Source organism: Toxorhynchites rutilus, chromosome 2, assembly GCF_029784135.1.
Source record: "Toxorhynchites rutilus septentrionalis strain SRP chromosome 2, ASM2978413v1, whole genome shotgun sequence".
Taxonomy (NCBI): Eukaryota; Metazoa; Arthropoda; class Insecta; order Diptera; family Culicidae; genus Toxorhynchites; species Toxorhynchites rutilus.
The window spans coordinates 81,802,551-81,815,499 of NC_073745.1; the positions used below are offsets into that span (position 1 = coordinate 81,802,551).

At 37.3% G+C, this 12,949-nt stretch overlaps 1 protein-coding gene across 2 annotated transcripts in view; it reads right to left on the minus strand.

Moving 5' to 3' along the window:
- LOC129767231 (protein king tubby 2) overlaps positions 1–12,949 on the minus strand; it is a 98,680-nt gene that overhangs the window by 70,836 nt on the left and 14,895 nt on the right. The window contains exon 1 of one of the 2 annotated variants that reach the window (XM_055767903.1): positions 599–758. The exons of the other annotated variant lie outside the window; for it this stretch is intronic. The gene's annotated coding sequence lies outside the window, so the exon portion shown is untranslated. Of the gene's footprint in view, positions 1–598; positions 759–12,949 lie in introns of those variants that run through there. 2 annotated transcript variants of the gene reach the window in all.

Sequence of the window (12,949 nt, forward strand, 5' to 3'; positions counted from 1 at the left end):
AAAATTTTAGTATTTTGTATGGAATATACTGTAATTATATTCTGGATCAGTTATTTGAAAATTTGAAAAACATTTAATTAGAACACATGTAACAACAGGTAATTAAAAAAAACAGTAAGAATACTGAAACAAATGAATGAGCAAACCATTCAAAATTTAAAACGAAACCACCAAAATTTAAAATTCAAACATGAAACAGTTCTAGATGAAACGGCTGCAGAAAAACTTGACAGCATACTTCACTTTCACGCTTTCAAAACTGCACAACCCTTCCAGTTGGCACCGTAAATAGTCCTCCATAGCTTTCTTTACACACAACAAGAAGTACTTTTCGCACACCGAATAGTGCAGAGTGTCCTTTTCAGCACAAACCTGTGATCCCTGCGATTGTGTAGATGCTACTTCTCGAGCCATATTCGTTCTTCCAGGCGTTGCACGACGGACGAAGTGCGCCCGAGTAAAATCGTGATGAGGATGATTAGAAAATCCCACAGGCGCGACAAGATACTGTCATTATGCAGTATGGAGGTACACATGCCTAACGACATAAGTATACCACCAAATGATGCAAAGTGTTTTTAAGAGATTTGTAACATACGTGTGGCTCCTAGTTCAGTACACTCGTACTGTCCTTCCGTTCTCCTAAGTGTGTTTGGCGGAATGTGAATCACTCGATGAAGGGGGCCCTTCTCAACACATTCCGATCACTGATTCAATAAAACGTGACATTCACTGCTCTTTGGAAACAAAATATTATGAACAAACAACCGGTGCCACATTGTACTCTCGTAGCTACGTGCAACGACGTCTGACTGCATCGAACACCGCGTTCACCGCTTCCGGCGGTGCTGCTGCTGCTACTGCTGTTTGAATCGATTCACGCCAATCGAGCAAATGTTTGTTCAAGGATAGCACTCCACCAGGAATGCTGAAGGGTGGATGGAAGGAAGGAAGGGCGGGGAGCGGAAGTTTCACACCACTACGAAACGATGGAATGTATCCTCTCCCACTTGACGTATCCCTATTTGATTCTCTTTGAGGGTGGGGGGATGGATTTTCCGCTGGAGTCTCATTGCGGGATGTTTAATGCCGGATGTTTCTTATGGGAAAAATTATACCAGAATTTGAATAGGAATAACTGGACGAGAGATCGATTTTGCTGGGAACTATGATGTGACATCCAATATAGTCGAAAATGAAAATGATTGACGAGAAATCGATAGGAAATGTGTCTCGAGAATTTTCCACATTTAAAATGCGGCAGTTTTCGTAAAAACTGCACAACTTGCAGGTATTGCTCAAGTGTCAGTCTATTCATGGTTAAATCACGGTAGTGGAACTCTATACAAATCACACATCGAAAAGTGTCTCCTTTTTCACCGTTTGTTTACATCGATGGATATATTTTGTGCCATTATGTTTCATAGGAGAGTATATGCTTAACTGACAGATTTCTACACGAGGTGTTCGATGAACGGTTAAAAGGTGGGAATATTTATGTTTATATATGAACTTGCTGACCCGGCAAACTTCGTCCCGCCCAAAATTTGTTTTTTGTTATCAATACTTTCAAACATTCACATTTTCTTACTATGAGAGAGTTTATGGGTCCAATCGCAGAACTGTTCATTGATTGATCTTCTAATCGACCCCGTTTAATTTTGTATGGCAGCACCCCCTTAGAGAGGAGGGAGGAGTATCTAACCACCGTAAAAGCATTTATTGCACCCTAAAACCTCCACATGCAAAATTTGGTTCCATTTTCTTGATTAATTCTCGAGTAATGCAGAAATTTGAGTTTCATTTGTATGGCAGCCCCCCTACCCCCTCAGAGAGAGGGGAGGAGTGTCTATTCACCATGGAAACGTTTCGTGTGCCCTAAAACATTCGCATGACAAATTTGGCTCCATTTGCTTGATTAGTTTTCGAATTATGCAGAAACTTGTCCTTCATTTGTATGGCAGCTCCCCCTTAGAGAGTCTAACCACCGTAAAAACATTTATTGCACCCTAAAACCCCCACATGCCAAATTTGGTGTTCATTTTCTTGATTAATTCTCGAGTTATGCAGAAATGTGTGTTTCATTTGTATGGCGGCCCCACAGAAATGCAGAAATTTGTGTTTAACACGTTCGTCGCCCAACGCGACGTTTTTGAGTTTCTTGCAGAGCCCAACTTGCGATTAAATTATTAAATGAAGATCAAACTTAGTTTGTAGATAACTTTTACATGATCTAGCAATGTTTGTTTTCAATTGAAGACGAATTGATGACAATAACACATGCCAAAGTCATATTATAGGGGTTTTGCAAAAAACTGCAGCACAGACCATCCGTACTATAAATTAATAAAAAGTATAGTATAAACAGTATAATATTATGGATATGATTTTTTATTTTTCTTCATATCCTATAGTGACATTTAGGTGCCTATTCTATCAAATTCCTTTTAAAAATCCTACTCAATTCGAGCGAGGAAAGTGTCACCCATATCTGGGTGACGGGGCGTCGAAAGTGTTAATTTGTATGGTAGCCCTCCCTTTGAGGAGGGGGAGGGGCAGTGTTGGAAAAAATCATCTTCGCTAAGATCAAATGCATAGTTTTTCGACCTGCATCGAAAACCTATATATTCCAAACGAAAATTAAAATGACAAATCCAGGCAACCATTGAATATGAGCAAATGAACTTTTGTCCTTCAATATGTTTTGATGTTTATTTTTTCCACCCAGTGTCATTTTCATCTTGATTATCGGAAACGTCAGAACTAAATTTCATTTCAGCCAAATGAATATCAGCTGTTGTTAACTTCTAACCTGAGGCTGCTGTGTGCGGTTGGGTTTTGCAGTTGCCGGATGCCGTAATCGGAAATACCTTATGAAATTCCCGATGTCGCAAATGACTTGACGGTAGCTAAAACCACTCATTGTATCCATTCTGCATATGCCGTTGCTACCGTCTTGCCAAATAAAATTCATTTTGAACTGCCAGAACGAATATCGTTTCGGATGTTGCTTTTGATATCCAAAGTATAAATAACAGCGAAGTTATGAACCCCAATCATTCATTCATTATAGCAAAATTGTTCATGCAACAGCGATATGAACAAAATGAATTCGTTTGTTATTGTCATCAATATAATGAGGGCAGTGTGTTTCAAGCTGAAAAAAGTCATTTACACTGGAACAAACGAATATTCGTTTCTCGTGAATATTTGTTGATATTCTAAGACACTGGGGAGGGGTCTCAAACTATCACGAAAACCTTCCCCGGCCCCAAAAACCCCTATATACCATTTTTCATGTTGATCGGTTCAGTAGTTTCCGAGTCCATAAGAATCAGAGAGACAGACAGACAGACAGACAAAAATCCATTGTCATATATATAATCTATCTATATATATATATATATATATATATATATATATATATATATATATATATATATATATATATATATATATATATATATATATATATATATATATATATATATATATATATATATATATATATATATATATATATATATACATATATATATATATATATATATATATATATATATATATATATATATATATATATATATATATATATATATATATATATATATATATATATATATATATATATATAGACTCGGAAACTACTGAACCGATCGACATGAAAATTGGTATATAGGGGTTTTTGGGGCCGGGGAAGGTTTTCGTGATATTTTGAGACCCCTACCCCCTCTCTAAGGGGGGGCTGCCATACAAATGAAACACAAATTTCTGCATTACTCGGAAATTAACCAAGCAAACGAAACCAAAGTTGGCATGTGAAAGTATTAGGGTGCAATAAATGTTTCTATGATGGTTAGACAGTCCTTCCCTCACTCAAAGGGGGGGCTGCCATACAAATGAAACACAAATTTCTGCATTACTCGAGAATTAATCAAGCAAATGAAACCAAATTTGGCATGTGGAGGTTTTAGGATGCAATAAATGTTTCTATGGTGTTAAGATACCCCTCCCCCCTCTCTTAGGGGTGGCTGCCATACAAATAAAACACAAATTTCTGCATTACTCGAGAATTAATCAAGTAAATGGGCGGGACGAAGTTTGCCGGATTAGCTAGTAATATAATATAGAATAGATTATCGTACGTTGAATATTGGATATATTGAATGAATAAAAGTCTGGAATAAACTGGAGTTAAGCACATCTTCAAATTTGAAAAAAAAATTTATCGACCAATTTTTGGAGTATTTTTCGTTACGTGAATGTTTTACCATCACTTCTCTCCCACTCATTCGGTGAAGTTTTCTCATTTTTACTCCAGAAATATTGACGAAAATAAAATACTAATCAAGTCGGATAAGACGGACACTCCACCGACAAAAGTCCAACATTTTGTTCTGAAAACAATTTGATTATCTCCTCCTTCTTTTATTAACAGATGCCCACTAACAACCAGATATCATGGACGAATCAGCAGAGCGGTTTTTAAAACGTAATCCGAATTAGTCATTCCGAATGCCGGAAGCTATTTTGGACATGAAAAAATGAGAAATATTACAAGCCCTTCTAGCCCTTCTAGGTTAATTCTTAGTCTAGTCTTTCTGTTAGATCATTTTTAAGGCATATTTGAAGACCTCCAAAACTTATACATAACATAAGCTTTAAAGTTTTAAAGAGTACATAAACTTGAATTTTCAGTTAGTGTCCATCTTTCCCACCCCAGCTGTCCATCTTTTGCGACAAGTGTCCGTCTTTCCCGACTCACTCTTATTTTTTTCAAAGATCCAAACTGCATCTTGTACCATAGATCCGTCTTGAAATAAACATCAACAAACTTGGTGTGTCAAAATCATAATAAGATTTAATTATGATCTAATATGATTTATTATTGAATGATACCGCACAGCCTGTAACACGATTTTTCGCAGTACTACATTGATTCAAATTATAAGTTTATGTGACTCTCGAACTGCATCTGCCTGATACGCATACTCTTCTTCTTTCTTTGTTTCTTTCTTTGTTTTTAATAGGCTTTAAAGTTGGAAGTTCATTCGCCTCTAACTTCTTCTTCTTAAACGGCACAAACGTTCCTAAAGGAACTTCGCCGACTCAACGTAGTATTACTTGCGTCATTTTTCATTAGTACTTAGTTGAGATTTCTATGCCAAATAACACGCCTTGAATGTATTCTGAATGGCAAGCTCTAGAATACACGTGATCACAGTACAAGTCGGAGGAAATTTCTCTTACGAAAATTTCTCCGACCAGAACGGGAATCGAACCTGAACATCCGGCATGTCAGGTGTGACGCTAAGCACTCGGCCACGGGAGCACCTGATTTGCATATATGATGTCGATTAGTTCAATTTTGCGATAATGCATATGTTATACTCAATTGCGGCTTAATCTGTCGTTATAAATAAAATCAGATTTTTCGCATTTAATACGATTTTGATATACACGATGTATGGTTTGATCGACATTATATACGATTGTGACTCGATCCCACATTTTAAACGATTGAGAATATGGCAAGTTATACAATTGATTGTATGCTGGAGTGCGTAACCAGCAAACATTAAATCGTATGACTAGCCTATACACAGCATCAAATATCCCATATTTTGCGTGGTATATGATGTGTCTAATTGGCATATACATGCAAGAGTGTAAGCGTTATACACACATGACAAATGCTTTCAAATTAGTTTGGATGAATATACGACTTTTACGTGCATCTAGTACGACTGTTGTCATAGGTATGTACGATTTATTACAAGCATAGGAAAAAAATCAATAACGGAAAATGCTCGTGAGATTAGAATTACTTTTATAACCTCACGGATCGACAATTGTGCAGCCACTCCATGCCAAACCGATATAGTGATTCTCAGATTTCCGTGAAAAGCGGTAATTTTGTTCGTTATTGCAAATATTAGACCCGAATTTTTATTCCTTCATCAGGGTGCTCATTTACATTTTAGGGTGGTCCAAAAAATCAAACTTTTGCCCTTTTTTTTCCAAAAATGATTTTTTTTCAAGAATTAATAACTTTTGAACTAGTGGGCCGACTCTAACGACCAATATATCAAATCGAAGCCAATGAACTAGACTTTGAAAAAATACATTTCCTAAAAAAATGATGTTGTTTCCGTAATTAATTATTGTATTTGTTTTTTTTTCACGACAAAAATTCATAACTTTTGAACTACTGAACCGATTCAGATGATCGACATATCAAATTAAAGCCAATGAGCTATTCTTGTTGGGGAAAAAATAGAATTTTGTTCTCGTAATTATTGATTGTAATTGTTTTTCATAGTTTTCATAGTTTCGGGACCAAGGGCACCATATGTTTTTATATTTTTTTTCTTGAAAGCTGAGATTTTTTCACATAACATATCCAAATATCAGAGAGGTGTCTTTTTTCGTGTTTTTCGTTTCGTGTTTCAAAGTTAACATGTTTTCAATTTTCGTTCCATATACGACTAGAATCCAATTTTTACGCAAATGTGGTATTTTTTCAAAGAAGAACAACTCATTGGCTTAAGATTGATATATTGATGAACTGAATCGTAGTTTAAAAGCTATGAATTTTTGAAAAAAGTCGTTTTTGGAAAAAAGAGAAAAATGATTTTTCATACCATCGGTGAGCTTTGTAAAACCATAACTCAAGAACAAAAAGTAACGCCTCTCTGATTCTTGGATATGTTGGATAACTCCCGAATTCATGTAAACTATGAAAAACAAAAACAATCAATAATTACAAAACAAAATCCGATTTTTTTTTTCGCAAATTCTGTTTTTTTTTTCAGAGAAGGCTTGCTTTCTCAAATTGGCTTCATTTTTTATGCTGATGATCGGAATCGGTCCAGCAGTTCGAAAGTTATGAATTTTTGGAAAAAGTAATTTTCGGAAAAAAGGGAAGTGGGAGGGATTTTTTGACCACCTTCAAATGGAAATGGGCACTCTATTTTTCAGAAGTTTTATATTATATTTTGTGGAGTTTTTTCATTCAATTATATCTTATTCTTCGAATAAATACTACGTCTAAAAATACACAATAGCAATACTACAAAGACGCGCACAGTCTGTGAGTAAACGAGACACGATTTTTCGCACAAGAATAGGAGTGTTAAAAAAGTGCTCCAATGGGATTCGAAATCCGATGGTAAGCAGCAGCTATTTCGCACGGCTATCTGCAATATAATCCTAGAGCAGTCAAAACTCGTACATATAATACGACAAAGATGCAATCAGATTCCTGGATATGTAAAGAAATTTATGTAGAAATGGTTGAGGTTCAGTGATTGAGGTAATCAAATAACATGAAATTAAAAAAAATAATTTAAATTTTAACAATTTAAAGTTGCTTTCCGGCCTGCTAATCTTGGAGACATGAATTTGTTTCCCTCAATTACCATATCTCTATCATTGATTCAATCTAAACGTTCATACGTATCACGAACTGCATCAGCCTGATATGCATACACTCTGTCCAACTTCTATAAGACCACCCTGATTCTATTTTATTGCAACACAAACAGTTAGAATTTCAACAAGATACATTCATAAATTCCAAATTCCGCTAAACAGATTTCTCGATATTTTTCCATTTTTCCGAAATTGCGACCTTGAGCTCTTCAGTCGTGGCGTAAAGTTTTCCCTCAGTGTAGATTCTGCGTACAAGGATTTCCCCTAAGATTTTCAACAGAATTGAAGTCTGGAGAGCGAACCAGCCAGTCCAAAAAATTAAGTTTTTGGTCCTTAATCCATTACTTAGTTTACTTGCTGCTATGAATAGTAGCATTGTTTTGCTGGAATGTGAATTTTTTGTGACGATATCCACGCAAAAACAGTAGGAGAGAGGATTCAGAACATATAGCAAAATGTATTCTTTTGGAAACATTCTTTGTCACAACATACTATGCCCCACCGTCGTTTCATGTGAGCTTTGGTAAAACTCAGACGTCTTTCGATGTGAGATGGTGTAAGATGAGTAGTTTTAACCTTTTAAGCCCTCTTTATGTAAGGAGTTTTTACCAAAATTTGACGAATCGTCACCCGAGCAGTTGAGAAGTTGAAATATTGCTTTATATGCACATGCGAGCACTACTTGATGGGATCGTCCAATCCGATGAGAATTCACTGATACCAACATTTCCTTGGTGAAATGCATCGATTTGTCTTTCTTCTCTCTCCGTGAGGACTTTTCCCTTCGGCATTTGCCAGATTTAATTTATCAAAACAATTAAAACAACGGAAAATGTAACTGGTCTTATAGAAACTTGACACTTGAGAAATACAAAACCTTTGGTTTACGCTCAGCGCTTGCACACGCACATATGAAAATCATGCAGTGTATGGTAGTTACCAATACCTACACACTAGAATATAAATTGAAGCATTGTTTATTTACAATGACACAAAGCAGCAAGATCATCACATGGTATTATAGAAGTTGGACAGAGTGTTTATGATTTCGTTTAAATCGATTTTTCGATAGTGTATATCATAAAACCGATTTCCGTTATCCCGAATTACGACTTAATCTGTTGTGATAAATAAAATCGGAAGGAGGTGATAGACGATCATATCTGATGAAAAAAAAATCCTTCTACGCATATGTTCGAATTTCAACAATGACAGAGTTATAGAACTTTTTTTTTGTTTCGGAGTATGTTGCCTCAAACTGGCTCTACATTCAAAAGTACGCTACGGAAGACGATTCTGTTGCTTCCATTCGAAATATGAGAAAACACAGTACAGGATTAAATAGTGGAACATCTAAATTAGTAGATTTAACTAACACTTTGGAAGTAAAAACTTGAAAATCATAGAATTTTTATAAATTTTATCCTAAAATTCATATTTAACATGATTGTTTCTATCAATCAAATTGAAGCTCTCTATTCGTCCAAAAATTCTTTGACACCCAACTTCTATCTTTCTTGATTTCGCTACAATATCGATATAAACAATTTCTGGTGAAAATTCAAGCAAAATCTTCAAAATCACGATTTTTACCCCATTGTACTTATAAAAGCCACTTAGATTTCACTTTAACATTGAAGGGTTACATGTCTCAAATTTTGACGTCTGCAACACTAGAAAATGATGAAAATGATTGAGCTCATATTTTGCATAGGGTATTTTATCGTGCAAATCAACATGAAAAATCGAGATGGCCATTTTTATTGGCACCCTAACCCAGCGTTTTATCTTGTATTTCGAAAAAACGACGACTAAGTACCAGAGAGTCGATTGGGGCATCATCTGTTTCCTCAAATCCGCATTCCATACATGTACACCTGTTGGTATTCTCCACAAAAATAGTCACCATTAACATACCAAAATTATTTGTCATATTTTACGATGGAATGTTCATAAAAACATAAAAAGACCACGAAGCTTCTGAGTCTATGTTAAATGATTTCGCTCGAAACCACAACATGAATGGTAATGTTTGTGCTGACGAAAGGATAATTCACATCACGCTGGAGCCATCCATAAAATTTTAATTACTGCACACACACACCTCCACGCTCCCCCACGAACCCTCTTGTCTCATGAGACACACAATATGGAGAAAATGTGCACAGACACTACAGAGGGAAACAGAAGGAAAACTTCATAAAAACTCATGACTCACAACTTTTGTTATCCTTGGTGTCCATTTCATGCATACCAACCCCCCTTCCGCCCGAGTTTAATAGTGCTCGCTACTCTACTCATAGCCATATTTGTTTTGGTGTGTAAATTTCGAGTTTAGTATTCCTCTGGCAGTGCTCCCTTAGGAAACCGAACTCATGGTTGGGAGGGGGAGAGGTTGAAAAAATGTAAGGTAACGAACAAACAAATTTAGTCACAATCAGTCCTAGGGGGGCTCATGCCAAGGCAACCCCCTTCTGCTGTCCAGGCACGTTTTTTTGTCAATTCAAATAAGCTAGGTAATAGACTGAATGGTCCCATCGGGGGGAAACAGCAGCAATACTCGGCAACAACTGCCTATCAAAATTAAGAACAGCAGGTTGCATTTGTGGTGGGCACGATTAAACGATGGTTCATTCTGGGGATCGAACAAGGATTTGTTATTTCAATATCAAATATCGATAATAAATCAATCCTAGAAAATTGATGATTGATGATGAGTATAGAGGAGTTTAATCGTGTCCAGTCGGAAATGAACCACACGGAAACGAAAGCGTCATTCGGTTTTAGTTTTGCCAGGGGCGCTAGTCCTTTCAGGATTTCAAAACACTCCAGTCTCGATGATGTACACCGAACAAACACAAAGTTGGTGTACATAATGCAGCATGCTACGCTGCCGTTAGGGCGTCTCCGGTAACATCCTTCGGTCGCTGCTGCTATGGGTGATGTGATTCCCGTGGCTATAAGCGCCTCTAGAGGTAGCAGCAGCTACTTGAAGTCAGTCAGTACACAAACGGTACCGTCGAAATGAAGGCTGTAAACAAACCTCTTCATTCCGCCGCTGGGATTGGATAAAGTTTGGTTTGATTCCACCTCGTTTTCCTGTTTACATAGGATTTGATTTATTGTGTGCCTCGTCGAGAATGTTCGCTTGTTTTGATGTGTTCCGGGTATGAGTATGAGTGGCAGAAAAAGTGCCAAGTGGCTTCATTTGTGGTTCTATAGAGGGATTGGTCTTCTAGTTTCTGGGTTCTAGTTTCTACAGAATACAACGGATAGGGTGATTCTATCAATACAATATTCAACTATTCCAAACTAGCGATAGTCAACTAATAAATGCATCGGTTACTCCAATTGAGTCAACAACGTAGTGCATATGAGGTTATGTTTTTGGCTCCCGGTTCCTGGGACGAAGATTCTAATCTCCAATCAATTCATGAATATCATCACGAAAATTCGAGTTCACGAATCACTGAGATGAGCGGATGAGTACATAAAGGATGAAGGGCGATGATGGGCCTGATCACGAACTCCACTTCACGGTGAAAACGAAATGAATTCTATGCAAGGTTGTATACATTTCATTTCGTTTTCACCGCCAAGTGGCGTTCAGGCCCAATATCTCGGTTCCTTGTTTTCAGGTCCGCTTGCAGGAAGAGCTTTCAATTATGTAATCAGCGGACGCGTAGTAGGTGTAAGTGGAAGATCTAAAAATTGAACATGTAACGGAAAAGTGAAAAATTTTGAATCCTTAGAATTCGACCATTCCATAATAAATCGCAGAAACGTTTGCATAAATCGACTAGAAATATGTCTACACGTATATTAATCATTTTAATCAAACTATGCTGATAGGCACGAACAATCTGTGCTCCTCAAATAGTGCCGTTGAAAACGAGGCATGGTGAGGCATAGTTCAGATGTTCATACCATCACCGTTCAGATCAATCGCGACGCTCAGTGCATTATTCGCATTGACACAAAGGAACATTTGCAATGTAAGCTTCGCTCTGGCACAAATATCACACTGGGCGAGAGCATGAAAATATATCATTCAGGATTTCAATTATAATTATGCATTGGATTCAAAATTTTGACACAACGCCCTCGCACCTTCCAAATAATCAAAGTAAACATTGATCAGGTTTGTATTTGTTAGATTTTAGATCATTAAATTTTTTTTTTATTTTGGTTTTTTACATTTTTAATTATTTTTTATTTAAAAATTTTTATATCTCCAAAGTTTTTTAGATTCTTCATTTTTCTATTTTCGATTATCGTTTTATTGCGATTTTCAATTTAAAAAAAATCGAATTTCGAATTTAAAACAAACTGTATTTTTCCATTTTTTCTTTTATTTAAATTTTCGCTTTTTCAGAAGTTTTTTCAGATTTATGATTTTTGAAATTGTTGTTTTAAAGTTTAATATTGTTTCTTTCTTATATTTCTTCAACTTTCATTTTATTTTACGATTGTTCTTGATTATTTCGTTAGTTTCGTTTTTATTTTTGAATTTTTGAATCAATTTTTTTCATATTTGGTTTTTTAGATTTTGTATTTTTTATGCAGACTTGTCTCACTTCTTAACTAGGTGAACCTAGCCAGAATTTTCACCTGCCCCCGGGCTTCTGAATGCCAAAGGGGGACTAGGCTCTGCGGAATGCACGTATCTGCATGCTCGTGCTGTTTTAGTTCTGTCCGAGGAATTGTCGGACAATCGCGCAGGTGCTAAGGATGACCGACTTTTGGATGCCGGCCAATCCTTCTTCATGTTCACCCTCACCCTCAGCGCTCCCAGAAGTGTCTTCGGGACAATTCCAGTTCCAGAGAGACCGACTGGAACAATTCTTGGGACCTCCCTCAGCCCCCACAGTTCCTTGAGCTCCACGGCCAATGGTCGGTACTTGCAAATTTCGCGACCGTGGGTCTCCTCCAGATTTTGGTTCGGTGGAATAGCGACATCGATGATGGTAACTTTGCGTTCCTTCTTGTCGTAAACCATTATATTGGGCGGTTGTGGTGGATCGAGAGTGCGATCCCAGTACAGCTTGAAACGGTCATTTTTCAGGACAGGTGCAGGCAGGTACCCGTAGTTTGGTACGTAGTCTTCCTGTAGAGCACATTGCAGCGCCAGTTGTCGACGAACGGGCCACGTTGTCGACAACTGGCGGGACAGCCTCCCATAATGTGCTCTATGTTTTCACTTGGTTGATGGCACATCCGGCAAATGTCATCAACGTCTTGATGCCAGACGTACCGCCTGCAGTTTCTCTTCGGCATTATCCTGTCCTGGATGGCTATCATGTCGGCTTCTACTATTGAAGAGAGTTCACTACACGTTAGCCACAAATTTGATGCGGCCTTCTGCTTCCAAGCTGCAATCTTCTCCTCCACTGTCTGCAGATTGCGGTTGAGTTGGTACTCCGCTTGCGACAAGTGCAGAGCGCTGTATCCTCTGTCAGCGGCGCAGACAGCTCGGTATAGCGCGTTTTGGTTGACGCGTTCTGCGAAGTACTCG